A 14,441-nucleotide genomic window follows, 5' to 3' on the forward strand; every position below is an offset into this window, starting at 1 on the left:
GCAAAGCAGGTTTGTGACTTTATGTCCATCTTTATTGAATCTCTGACTCGGATGGTCAGACATGTCACCAGTCCTTATACTGGTAAAAGTTACACTGTGATTTATCGAGTTCCAACAGGAAGCAGAACTACATTTGGATGGGACCTTTAGTTAAAAAACTGGAGCACAGGATCGAACTGGAGTTATTTTTGAATCGGTTTCTAGTTTGCTCGGGGGGGGGGGGGGGTGATCTGAAGGTTGGAGAGGGTCACTAGGTCTTAAGTCTGGATTTCAACTAATTCCTCTAATGAAACTTTGTGCAAGAGATTTATTTCTTTACCTTTGACACCCGTTTATGGTTCTTTCTTTAGTCAGTTTATAAGAAGTGCAACCAAAGGCCAGTTGTTCCGCTTATGGTTGCAAATCCTGTGACAGGCAGGCCGGGATAATAAGGCCGAATAAAAAAAGAGATAGAGCATGACATCGTGACTTTCTGGCAGTGGACAAAAGGGAGAATCTTGGCAGAGACACACAGCTCCACTTCAAAATCCAGTCTGTACAAGCCTCCATCGAAAAGTGCTCATCTTGTCTGTCAAACTCATTCACACTTGAAGTTATATTAAGTAACACCCAGATCAGTCTGAGCAAGCATCTTAACACACTCCGAGGCCTGATCATAATGGAGCTGCAATGCCAGCAATCCGTCATGCGACGATAACCTGGCTTCTTGCCAGGAAGAAGAAGAAGCAGCTTTACAAAGGGTTTCATGGTCGAGCACATGCTTGAGTATAGCTCGGCTCACTTTAGTCGAGCAATCCTTAAACTACACCATGATAATCCAGAAACACACAGTAAGGCCCCACAGCACCATTCATCACTGCCAGGTTGTAGGCCACAACCCATTAGTTAGGAGCCGCGCGCCCTTCCACACCAATACGCGCGACTGAGAACAACACGAGCAGTGAGCTATAGTAGTCAAACTGGTGCACAGGAGGGTACACGACCGGCAAATAATTGTCTAAAGGGGCAGAGGTAAAGCTCTCCTTTCTGCTCTTCCACTGGGGTAAAAAAATAAATAAAGAAATAAAAGAGTTCATAAATCCCCATCCCAATAGAAACTGGCCCGTTGTACCCTAAAGCATTTGACCATATCTGCCAGAGGGAAACAATTGATTGTTTCTTGTGCAACGTGTTCACAGTGTAATTAAGTATCCAACATAATTAGTTAGGAGGCAAGTAAGAATTAATCAGGGCCAATAAATTAACCCTTCCCTCATTTGTGTCTGTTCGCTGCAAAAGAGATTTTGGCAAGTAAGCCCATTCAGGCAGCCAAGCAAGTGAAAGCTTGCTTCCAGCAGCCCCTCTATCTAATTTGCCGTCGAGGTGGACAAAGCCAGTGCAGAAGGAATGAAGATATATGGCTTTTATTAGTTGTTGTGATTTGAGGTAATACATCAAAAAAGTGTGCCACTTTGAATAAAGAGAGGCCAAAGGTGTTATTGTGCAATTATAGCAATCATTAAATGAGGTGGAAGCCTCTTTTTTTTTTTTTCATCATCATGTGTGAGCAATGATCCAAGTGTCACCCTGAAAAGATGATGTGCGTAAAAAAAAAAAAAAAAAGGAACATTCAGCACTCTTCTTTTTTAATAAATATCCTTTCATGTTGTGTTTTTTTTTTTTTTTTTTTCTCTTTTCGCCATAATTAATTATCTCCAGGAAACTGGGTGGAAAACCATACCTGAGACTACAACGTCGTGTCGGGGTCTTCTCGTCTGTCTACAGAAGCAATCTTGAGGTTTGTCAGCTGTAACAGCGCTGATTAAAACAAACCCATCCAATTATAATGAGCAGAAGAAACTGATTTGCAGACAGTCTCTTGCACTCCCGCTCACACTTGCGTTCAACTGCAGTGAAGTGAAGCACGCACTGAACATTAAGACGATGTAAAGCTGAGCTCTCGTGCAAACACCACTAATGTAATGACAGTGTTCCTGTACCGGCAGAAATACACGGAAGAGCAGGCGACCGTCCGTGACGCATTGCTTACCAGCTAATAAACCCAAAGATCAATCACCAGTAGAAAAACATATCCTGGTCATATTACCGCAAATGGTGGGCAGGTGATCATAGACAACTTAAATTATGTAACTGAAGTAAGAAAAAAGCATGTGTGCATGCGTGCATTAGTGTGTATGCTGCGTTTATTTTCATGAGTGGCTCTAAAAAAAAAAAGCGGCTGGCACGTGTGTAATACAATTTCCGTCACCAGGTTATAATTTAAGACAAATGGTCCTTTTGAGGCTGAAGCTCCTCGCGTGTGTACGTGCGTGTGTGTGTGCGTGCGTGTGTGCGTGCATGTCAGCTTTCATCATCTACAGTGTCATTTCGGACCAGCAAAATGTCTATATTAATCTCAATCTCAGAGGTGATACTTCGGTAACCTTACTATTTTTGAAGAAACGACTTTTTGGAATGGAAACATGTGGTCTCATTCATGCACCTTCACATTTTCACCTCACCAAACAAGGCGGCCAAAGATATGTCACTTCACATTGCAGCTTTTGCAAGGATGAAGGAATAGAGCTCCACCTTTGGAAAACAACAAAAAAAACGCTGTATTGTACAGGAGTATGTTTCTTTTTAAGGAAAGGAAGGATTGAAAATTCCAAAACACCCCGGTCAAAACAATTGGCAGGGTTTCTACAGTGTATCTCAAAGAAAAATACTGGCTTCAGTGAGACGAGAATGATCATCAGCATAAACGTGGTGAATTATCATCACAGATGTACAATGACCTTGTCACACGGTTCAGGCACCTGTTACATATGGAGCAGAGAAACCCTTAAGTCAATAATTACTTTGGCAGATCGTTGCCTAAACTAGCCTGATAAGAGCTCTGTGTGGATTAAAAGACGGGGTACAGAATGCAACGTGTCACTCTGATTGGTTCTAAGTGGCTCCAGACTCAATATGGAGTGATTACAACACAAGAAATTTGATATGCTGACATGCATGCTTTTATCAGCGAGCTGGTTGTTTCTCCACTTAATGTTTCGCGACATCCAAATGTTGCTGTATTTCCAAGCTCAGAGCTTGATTCTACGTGGGTTTGTTTTTACACTTCAGACTGGATTTTGCTTGCTGTGGAGAAAAGGAAAGAATTACTCATAGCATTCTATATTATAAAGGATTATTGTTGCTTCCCTTCATGGCAATATGTTCCAGATCTTTTGGTCAGTTGCCAAAATCAATACTGTACACTGCACATACTTCTTCCGACTAATTATAGAAAGAAAATCCGGTTTTTAACCTAATTGGAATTCACACATTATATACCATTTGTCATTATAATGGCACGGTGGTGAAAATAGATGTGAAACACAATTAAAATAAGTATGCGCTTGTGGTACGTCATGGGAAAATTAGACCTATTTCAATTGGCCAAGTATTGGTGTTATTAAAGGTTTGTTTTACAAGCCGATTAAATCGACAAAACTCAGGGGGGGGGGGGGGGGGGGGGGGGCGCTATTATGTAAAGTCAATATCAGATACACAGAAAAAAAAAAATTTTCTTTATAACATCGTGAGGTTGAATCAAAACATGTATTACCTCAGAGCGATGTAAGGTTTAGACCTTTGAGTAGAAACCCAACAATTTCCCCTTGAGCTGCACTTTTTGACAGCAGCGACAAAAAAAAACAACCCTCTTTAAACCTCCAAGTAACTTTCCTCCTGTGACCAGTTGGGAAATGCAGAGGGAGAGGAACAGCTCAGAGAAACAATAAACATGGGGCAGGTGGGGTGGGTGTAAGTGAAGAAACTTTCGGCTCCAGAGTTTGAGATACCTGCAGGGAGGAAAGAGAGGGCAGAGAGGAAGAAACTACAGGGGGAAGAAGACTCCGAGTTAACGACTGGCAATAATGGCATATGAATGCATGGAGAGTGTAGTGGAGGAGAATGTAGTAGAGACTCTCAGTGAATCATTTGAGGTCCCCCGGCAGGCTGTAGGCCCGCAGCAGCATCACTGAGGAATAGTTCAGAGTCTACTGAGGCAGTGCTAATGATAAGCTTTATCAAAAAGGAAAGCATTAAGCCTAATCTTAAAAGAAGAGAATGTGTCTGCCTCCTGAGCCCAAACTGGGAGCTGATCCCACCAGAGAGAGAGAGGCTGAAATCTGACGGCTTCGGCTCCTGTTCCACTTGTGGAGACTCCAGAAAGTACAAGTAATCCTGCACTCAGAGAGGAAAGTGTTCAATGGATAATATGGCACTACAAGGTATTTTACAGAAAGCCAATGAGGAAAAAACAACAGAGAAGTGTGATCTCTCCTGCTTGTTGTTATCAATACTCTCAGTGCAGATCAGCTGGAGGCTTTTCAAAGAGTTATTCGGACATTAAGACCATTGAGAGGAGAAGAGCACTGACTAAAAGTGTCGAGACAAATAGCTTCTGGTTCTTTCAGCCAGTGTCAGCTTCAGCGGAGGCGGAGACTCCAGTTCCCTAAACTCTTGTTTACTGAAGGATAAACTAACTCTGACAGGGACAATAAAGACGTCCCGCCATCACAAGCGATAACAGTCTATCCACTGACATATAGCCCACGTGAAAAGTTTATAAAAGTTGTCTCTGTAGTTTATTGCATTGTTTTGTTGCTGCCTCTTCCGTTAACATCAGATCATGTTTCTGTTTTCTTTAAGGACTGATGGCATTTGATTACATAGTATCTTCCTCAAACAAGGTGGATTATATCCCAACTAATGTGTCACAGCCACATTACAACAAAACAACTGTGTGCATTAAGACCACCCTAATTGAGGAGGACGTTTATCAACAATTGCTCTGAATTTACTCCCACTATTCAAGTCACTCCACCCAGTAGTAAAGAATTAACTACTCTTTGTTTTAGTAACCTGCCCCAAAATTAGGACTGAATGAATTTAGTTCACAACATCCTACATTACTACAATTAGGATTATAAATGCATATAGGTTGCCAATTATTGAGAGGAAGTAGGACGCTGATGCTCTGATCAGTGGTGGTCCGCATGATTAGTAACTTAAGCTCAGTTCACTCAGGAGATTAGTTACATCACATACATAATACCATGATTGCGTAAGAACTTGAACAGTGCAAGGTTTTCAACCTATTATTCCTTTGAGGCAACTTTCTATTTATTTTTTGCTCATTACAAATGTATCGTCCCATATAATTATTTAAAGCTGCTCTTCCTCTGACATGTTCCTAACAACAAATAACCTTCGCACAATTGAAATGTGTCGGCACGACAAAGACACAATCAAGTCAAGCACAACACAGATTGTCTTCCATGGCAGCCACAGACAGGATTAGCTATAATGAAGACCTGTAGGGACGTGTGAGAGAGGTATGTAGAGGAGCTCGCTCCTCACGGTGGTGCCCTTTTTATTTATTCAGCAGCAGGGCGGCGGGGCTTAGATGAGCCGTATTTCTCCACGGGAGGGGATATGAAGATGCTGCTCAACACTGTCGTCCTTTCACCGATCTGCAATCCCAACACCGAGCCATAGATTTTCTCTGGGTGCTCTCAATTTGTGTTTGTGATATATGTATAAATATATATCACAAACAAATCGCACAAGAAGATGCAGCTGTCCACATATTGAAGACATCTATTTTGGTCCCTGGTTCCCATTTGTTGCTATCGGATGAACACGTGAAGCACAAAGACTCAACATCTGTCAGCAGGAGATGATGGGATCCTGAGTGAGTGCAGCAATTGAGCCACTAGACCATTTTTTATGCAACGCGTGTCCCTTGTGAGGCCGTACGGTAGATTTAGAACAGCATCCATCCCGAGTTTACCTTGAGTTCCTGATCCTTCGTTATCTTTTTTTTTTTGGTCCTCGCCCGACAGGAATACAAAAGGAGGAACAGGCCCTTGTAGCTGGGACAGACGTATGTTATTTTTCCCCTCAATGGCCTTTCAGCTGGGTGGGACATTGATGTTTCCTTCATGTTATTGAATGGATTATGGAGGTCATATATTGCCGTGAAAAAGAAACCTCTATTCAGCTGTTTTCAGACAGCTGGCCTCCACACCTTCCGTTCAGCTCGCACCCTTGAATGTGATGAAGTGGACACCAGAGAAGGATTTGCAAAAGGAGATAATGGGGGAGGAAGCAAACGTCAACACAAAGGATTGTCACCAGCTTCTTCTTCTACGTCACCGCTATAACACATGTGGTTCTGTTCCAGAGGATCATGAGCTCAGAAGAAAATCGATACTTAATTTAGAGGAGCATTCAGCCATTTTTTAAGAATACGAACCTCGTTTGATCATCTGTATGTTGCTTCAACAATCTCAGCCCTTTCAGCCTGAATTACTCCTACAGAAAGTACGTCTTCCTTTTTCTGATTTGAAGTTTTGTTCTTTTTGTTCTGCTATCTTTATCTCCGTTTGTGCCTAATAGGCTGAGAGACTTGCGTTTAAAGCACCTCAACACGGTTTGATGGCGCTGACAAGGGAAAGAATCGATGCCATGTGGCAGCAACCGTCCAACACTAATTTTACACTCGCAATATACAAACCATAAATCCTGTCTGGAGAAGCAAGCGACATGCTAGCGCTGCTTCTCTGTGTATTGTGCAAGCAGTCACAGCTCATTGATAAAATGTCCACACGGAGACCAGAATAGTAGGTGAATCTGTCGTCTCTCTTCTGTGGACACAACAAAGAATCCCTGTGCGCCCTCCACCTTACTAGGTTGTTTTTTTTGTTGTTGTTTTCTAATTCACAGACACTCCGTCTGGTCCGGTCATGTGGACGCTGGCCAGCCAACAGTCCCAGGAGCTCCGGAGAAGAGCTCCACACTGTGATAAGTGTCCTGTCGTTTCGCTAAGTGTTCCTCGCAATCAAAACGTCTCCATCAAACAATCGTCATGCAAGCCTATAATCTGGCATCAGGACTGAATGCTAATCCATTTTTTGCTCTAAATAAGGGTGCACAAACATACACACCTCGCCACAGATGATCAGGAATGGGTTCATAGCGGAAGCTAACTTAGCGGGATACATCTAGCGCCGAGCCTCCTGTTTCTATTTATGACCTTGATTCAGGCACACCAGACTGTAAATCACCATATAATTTAAAACCAAAATGAACCTGTTGGGCCAGCAGGGCTAATGATTCTTAGATTTGAATGCAGTGTATCATCAATACAGAGTACACAACCTTTTGGCTCGCAAAGCTTCGCTCGCTGCCAAGTGTTTATATTAAGGATATAGCCTATCTCGACACCTTTTTTTTTTATTTTATTTATCCAAGCGTTAAACTTCTCTATTACAAACAAGGAGAGAGAAACAAAGAGGTGAAGAAGTAGTGTTATCAGGTCGACCAATATCTGTCCACACTATTGAATGTTGGCGACTACACCGCAGGTCAAGATGGAGTGGGAAATTAACTTGGGGGAAGAAGGCGTGACGCAGCGAAGCTACTCAAAACCATGATGCACAATCAAATGACTCCATCTTCTGACTGAGCGACACACTGATTGGAGTTTTATGTACGGTGATCTTTCATTCAAGATTACATTGGACTGGCCCAAAGGCCTCAGCCAAAGCAAGCGTGTGGGACATTTATGGGTGGCTGTAGCATTTCAATCATCTTGATGATGCTGGAAATCAACCAAGGCGTGAAATGGGTGGAAATGTACTGATTGGAACACTAAAGTGTGCATTTCATTGATATTTATTTATGTACCAACATAAAGTCTCCACAGAGAAATCCTCTTCACGTCTTTGGATATTTTCTTTTTCTTTTTTGTGAATATTGTCGAATAAAAGTAAAACCAAGAAAAAGCTGCTCAGCTCAACATCTCATGGTTGGGATTTCACATGACTTACGTGAGAGGCGTACTCCATCTTTCATACCCATGTAATAGCCGCAGTACATTTGTTCAGCATCTTTATGAACGATTCATTTATGTTTCTCCCACAGTAAAACCTTGAAGCCCCGTAAACTGTATGAAAGCGCTGCATCTGTTTGAAGCCACTCCCGTTGCCAAGCAAACTATGCCATAGTCGCCATTGCCCTCTGAAGGCTAATTGATCTGATCTAATGATACTTCAAGCTGTCTGAGGAGCCGTTTCTTTGTATCAAGCATTAACATTTTAAGTCCAGCTGTAGGCTGCAGTGTTGTGACATTTTCATGTCCTATTATTGGGCTACTGCTGAGGAGTGTCAGCTCTAGGCTTTAAAAAAAAAAAAAAAAAAAAAAAAAACACACACACACACACACAAAAAAAAAGTGGTTTGGGAGCAGTTTCCAGGAAGAAAATGTTGGCATTGGATGTTTCTGCAATCCCGGGCGCAATAAACAGAAACAGGTGCTACAAGATAGTGACCTCCATAATAATCACAAGAGGAACAATGCAGACAAACAAACAGTAAACATTATCTTCACTGTTCTTACCATGATGATGGAATGTCAGTCTACTTGGAAGTGTAGAGATGAATCAGAGGTGTTGGTACATCATTAACGCCTGCTATTAAACAAACTCTCGATAGCAGCACACACTGCAATTTAGTTGCGTTTGCAGACGCATACTCCACCATACATCTTTCCTACAGACTGGGTCGTCAACCAAACCTCTTGGCCTCCCAGTTTATTGGGCCTCACCGGCTATTGAATAGCTATTAAAGCTTTATTACATCCTGTATTGACTCTACTCAGATTACAGCAAAGTATGCAAGGACAGGGTGCACATGCTCCAACGTTGTAGGGACATCCTGTGCAGAGGGCAGTCCATGTAGGCAATTATTAAAAATGACCTTCTTGTAACACCCCATTTAAAGGTTAGCAAAATGCCACATATCTGCACCATAATGCTCCAACCTCCCCTTGATAAAGAGGACCACACAGAAACATTGCCCAGCACTTGAATTATTACCTCTCTGCTGTGGACGTACACACAATTTCAGTTTCCTTCAGGGATTCGCACGTAGAAAATGCACACGTGCATGTTTCCCTCCAGGTTTATCGCTAATGCTTGACCGTTGGTGCGTTCATTAATTACCAGTTATGGCAATATTCTCAGTTCTGAATGGAAATAAATCCAGCAGAATGTAATTGAAATTCTCCAACGAGAGAGAGTAGGAAATATCAGAGGTGGATGAAGCAAATTGGACATCCCTCAATGGAACGATAAATGTGGCTCTATATGAAGGATCGTTTTCCTTTATGACGTCTTCACTGATGAACCAACGCAATCACAGTTAGCTGTGACATTATTTGCCAAGTGTACAAATTTGAGAAAGTGTTGGTTCGAATGGGTGAACACAATGTTATTTGACAATTATCCTCACACGTTGGACAGTTCTTGCTCTCAGACAAATGCAATCAATTCTTAAGGTAAATGTCTGGAGATTTCAGCTCCGTGAAGAAACTCGACTGTCAGATTAGATTAGATTGCTACCAAGACAAGCACAATAGATTCAACACAATATTTAGAATCATTTCAAAGGAGTTGAAAAGCACTCCATGTGGAATAATTCAAATATTTTCTTTTGACTTTTTTTTTTTTTTACATGAAATGAAAACTCAATTGCAGAAAACGATGCATTTATAATACCTCGTTAACTGCACTTGAAATTAACCCATTAAAGTGCACAGAGAAATCTAATGTATGTAATTCCAAGATTTCCATAAGTGATCATCCTGAGGGCTGTGGGGATTGTTATATCCCATCAAATACCAAAGATATTTGGCTGCTCCAGTAACTTCCTTAAAGTCTTAGTTTGTACATTTCCATGGGCTGTCTGCCTAAAGAAGCCCAGGCTGCCAAACATCCAGAATGCATGAGGTGCTTATAGGTGTGATTCATATCCATAGCAACCTCACACGCAACCATCACCAGCCTCATGAGCGTCACTGGTCAGACCTGTACTTATTCAGTCTCTTTCTCTTCCTTCCAACAGATTTGCAGATCTGTGCAAAAAGTCCGAAAGCACCAGAAATAAGCATTCCTCCAAAAAAACAAGGGCTGATTTGCCCTCTTTATTAGTGTATTTATATCTCCCAGTTAGGAATCTTTACGGTGCAGCCTTGCCTGAGGACAAATATTCGGAAGAATTTTGAAATAGTTGTGTTCATTGCTGTTTCATTTTGTGGTTTAAGCTCTAATTTCCCCCTCTGGATGCGTGCCAGACAGTAATTTGCTTATAGAAATGTGTTTGAATGGCTCAAAGCGACTAACTGGGAGCTCTTCAAAGTGCCATCAGTGGGTCTGACAGCACTACCCTGTGGTGATACTGTGTACCTACACTTTCATTGTGGAAACGAGACCTTCACGCATATCACTGCACTTCATACCGTATTTAGATAAATAGGCAGAAACACATGAGATGATTTTCTTTCTTTTTTTTTTTTGCGGTGTGACAATCAATGCCACTCTAATTTTCAGTTTCTTTTGTGGCAGATCTCAACTCATCCAAAGATGTCTTACATAAACTATGTGAATGTGGTCTTGCAACAGATTCACTCTGAGACATTTGTTTGTTTGTTTGTTTGTTTGTTTGTTTGTTTGTTTGTTTGTTTGTTTGTTTGTTTGTTTGTTTGTTTGTTTGTTTGTTTGTTTGTTTGTTTTTTGGGGCAAAATGTCATCAACTCTCAAAAATAACCACATTTCTTTTTTAGCATTCTGTGCAAAAGTGATTCAACAAAAGAAGAGCCATCAATGTGGAGATAGACTGATTTCAGAGGTCCCCTGGAAGGAAAGCATAGATTAGTCAGGAAAAAGAAGCAGGCTGGCTCTTGCAGAGAGGCAACTCAAACTGCAGTGCTTTTGAGGTGGTATGTAGTCACAGGGACAATGGGCTGTGATCTGAATATTTCATGTGACCATTTTTTGTTTGTAAATGACAAATGTCGGATGTAACAGACTACAGATGTCACGTTTGTGGAATAAAATTGACTTTTTTCAGTTGAGACTGAGTTATACTCCAGTGTAGGGTCACATGATATTATAAAAGCTCCCTGTAATATTATTGCTTCATGTCTATTTTCGTTTTTAATCACAATAGTCTGGTTTTTTTTCCCCCTGACTAAACAGGTATCAAGTGCCAGCAACGGCCCCCAGAGCACAGAGGTCATGGACATCCCATCCATATTTGTGATCACTAATGTACACATCCAGCAGGCTCACAGGAACAATCGCATTTGTCAGGCGTCACATCTGCAGCCACCTGATGAATGAAAGACTGAAGAGGGCTGAAGGTCTTTGGTCTGGCTCCAAAAAGAAACACTGCGGTGAAAATGCACCACAATGATCACCTGCTAACTTTTTCACTGTGCTGTCTGGTGCCGTTACAGTTTTTCCTCCAGCTTTTCTCTCCCCTGGAAACAGCAGCTTGGCACCGACACAGGTCGGAGACGGGCAAAAGTGATTGAACCGCGAAAAGTATGAGTCTGAAAAACTATAACAATGAGTTTGCATATCATATATAAGAAGTCATTCAATCTTTTATTAATTTAATGAAGGTGATTTTATGTTTAGGACCGCACGGTGGTGTAATGGTTAGCAACACTCACTTGTCTCCCGTGTTTCCCACATTACAAAAAAACACATAATTTCTATTCTAAATTTTTAGGACTTTTGGATGAATACAGACATGTTGACACATCACAGTGGCAAACACATGTAACACTCAGCATATTGCGTAACCTCAAGCCGAACCCCTTTGTGCACAGTGAGAAGCCACATCTGACACAGAGAAACACACTAGGGTTCCTCTACTCCTCAAGGTTAGTGCAGCTATGCCAGTAAGTGTACTCTGATTGAATACATGTGCTCTTTTCATCAGTAAATCAGGGGGAAAGACAGAAGGCAGGAATTATATAAACCCTATCTTTCACCTTTCAACAGAAAATGAGCACAGGAGGGAAACTTTTAGAGGTTGATTGCACCAAAAAAAAGAAAGAAAAAAAAAAGTTCTTTGGGTCTGTAATAATGGCACAATTCTTCTCAAAGATCTTAACAAGACCATGGGGCTTAAGTGATCACAGAGGAATTTTTCATGAGATTCATTGCAGAGTTCTCTGTTATAAATCAGAGGCAACATGTTCTCTAGGCCCTCAGACGGCCTCTGATATTAAAGCGAAGAGTGCCGTCAACGTGCAGCTATCAATCCACAGGTATTTCAATTTTTAAACAGAAACAGTAAACAGGCATGCCGTGTGCACTAAAACGCCTTTAAGGTTCATTTAGAGGTTGCTGAAAACACAATCCCTCCACAAGTCTCAGTGACACTCTAAATGATGTCAGCTTGAAAAAGCGCTGGGCATCAGCGCTCTCATCCATCAAAAGTTCCTCAAAGTCAACCGAAGCGACCCCCCCCCCCCCCGATTGCTCAGATCAGTTTTGATGGGAGATTGGTCACTTCATTGCAGCCCCTCTGGCTGTGATGATGGCAGAGGAGCAGTATGGAGTCAGTGGTGTCCAGGGGTGTAAATGGTCAGTGGAAAGGTGGAGTGGATGACAAGGACAGAGAAACAGTGAGCAGGTGATGGGACCAAGTTTGAGGAGAAATTAAGGACTGAGCTAAGAGGAGTGGGGGTAAAGGTGGGGCGGAGAGGGAGCGGGGCTCATTAACGAGTGGAGGGGAGGAGCGGCGAATGGAGGAACAGGGCTAATGGCGGAGCCCACAGCTGGTTCGCCTCGGATCATGGGGACCCATAAATAAATGTGTGACAGCGATAAATATAGTATGACGGGTAATCAGCACAGTTACCCAAGTCCTCCAAGGACGGCGCTGGGGAAAAGGGGATGGAGGGCAGGGCGACTGCCCAATGTCTAAGACACTCACTGACTGATGAGCTGCTGATTGAAGTCCAGTGATCAAGGAGACGTCACAAAGACCCCCGGGGGAGAACATACTGGGAAGGTGAGCATGGATGAAAATGACCTTTGACCTGCGCCGTGTGAAGCAAACACTGGACAATCGAAGGCAGTCGCAATGGGATCTATCAATCACCTGGACTGGAGATATACTGGGTATATAAGGCTAGAGTTATCAATGCTATCATGAGTCAACATTTAATATAAAGTGCAATGTTTCAAAGTCGCCTCTTGGGTCCAGAGGACAATAACTTGTCAAGAGCATCTTTGAAAGAATTTCAAATTCCTGCTGATGCTGGGAAGTAGTTCATCCTTCTAATAAAGAGTGCCAGAGCAGGTCACTAAGCGCTGTTTAACACAAGTGAGAATAAGAATTGAAAAGACTCGTCTCGTCAGGTTATTTGGCGTACATGAAAAAAAAAAAAAGTAATTTAAAAACTTTTTTCCTCTGTCTTCTGATCACACAGTTTATGTTACAACAGTTCCTTTCCTGCAGGGAGTAAAATGCAGCGAGATGAAAAAAGAAAGATGATTATGCACAATCAGTTGAAGCGTCTGGAGAGGATGCAGCTGGAGAGAAGTCTCCTTTTGATTAACATTTCTACTAGACTTTCAATGTAAAGTTCATGTTTGGTCACAAAGACACACCCGCCATTCTCTGTCCTATCCTGCCAAACTCTAAAAATTTAGGATGAGAAGTCTGAGGAGTAAACTTTATCTGATTTTGCACTTCTGAGTCATGACAGGTGTCAACATGCCAAGTGGATCGTGTGCTGCCAGGAGCCCCCAGAGATTCGGAGGGGCGCTAAGAGATAGATGCCAGGGAAGGTGGGATGGGAAGAAATAAAAAAAATAAAAAAAAATCTATTCCTCAATCATCTATACCTGCTTTCTTCAAGTTCTGGCTGTGGAGAGTTGAGGTCTATCCCAGCTGACAATGAGTGAAGACCTTGGACAGGCCAGCAGCAAACCAAACGCATAAAGAGTCACTCATCCATCTGATAATAAATGGAATCATGCAGAAGAAGAACATGCAAACTACACACAAGAATGTTCTCATTGAGAGTAGAGACTGCTAACCACTACATAGCTGCCTCCCCCCTCTCCAAAAAACAGTCATATTTTAATCATATTTAGCTTGTAACATCGCTACTGTACGAGCGCCGCAGCTCGTTAAAATGTCGGAGGGCAAGGCTTACGTGATGCACCTGAACGCATCACGAACAGCTGTCAGCTCCTGTAGTTAAAAGCGGACCGACATCGCGCTCGGACTACAACTCTCTCTTTTATTAGTGGAACAAGTCAGGAAAATGTATTTCTGAAAGCACTGGAGGCGAGAAATAAACTGTGCAGTCGAAAAGTTAAAACGCGTGGCTGGCCTTAACTGTGTCATTATGGATCTCCACGACACAAAATCTGTCTTCGTCTATTCAAGCGCAGAAACTCAGTGTAGAAGAAGGATGAAGAACTTTGGTGGTCATCAGCACTTTGGAGCAAAGTTGGATTTCCAGCATTCATGCGTCATCGTTCTGCACACCTGACGTTTCATGCGTGTGTCATTCCAGTGGTTTCAGGGTGAAATGT

The sequence above is a fragment of the Lipophrys pholis genome (assembly GCF_963383615.2).
Source record: "Lipophrys pholis genome assembly, chromosome: 1".
Taxonomy (NCBI): Eukaryota; Metazoa; Chordata; class Actinopteri; order Blenniiformes; family Blenniidae; genus Lipophrys; species Lipophrys pholis.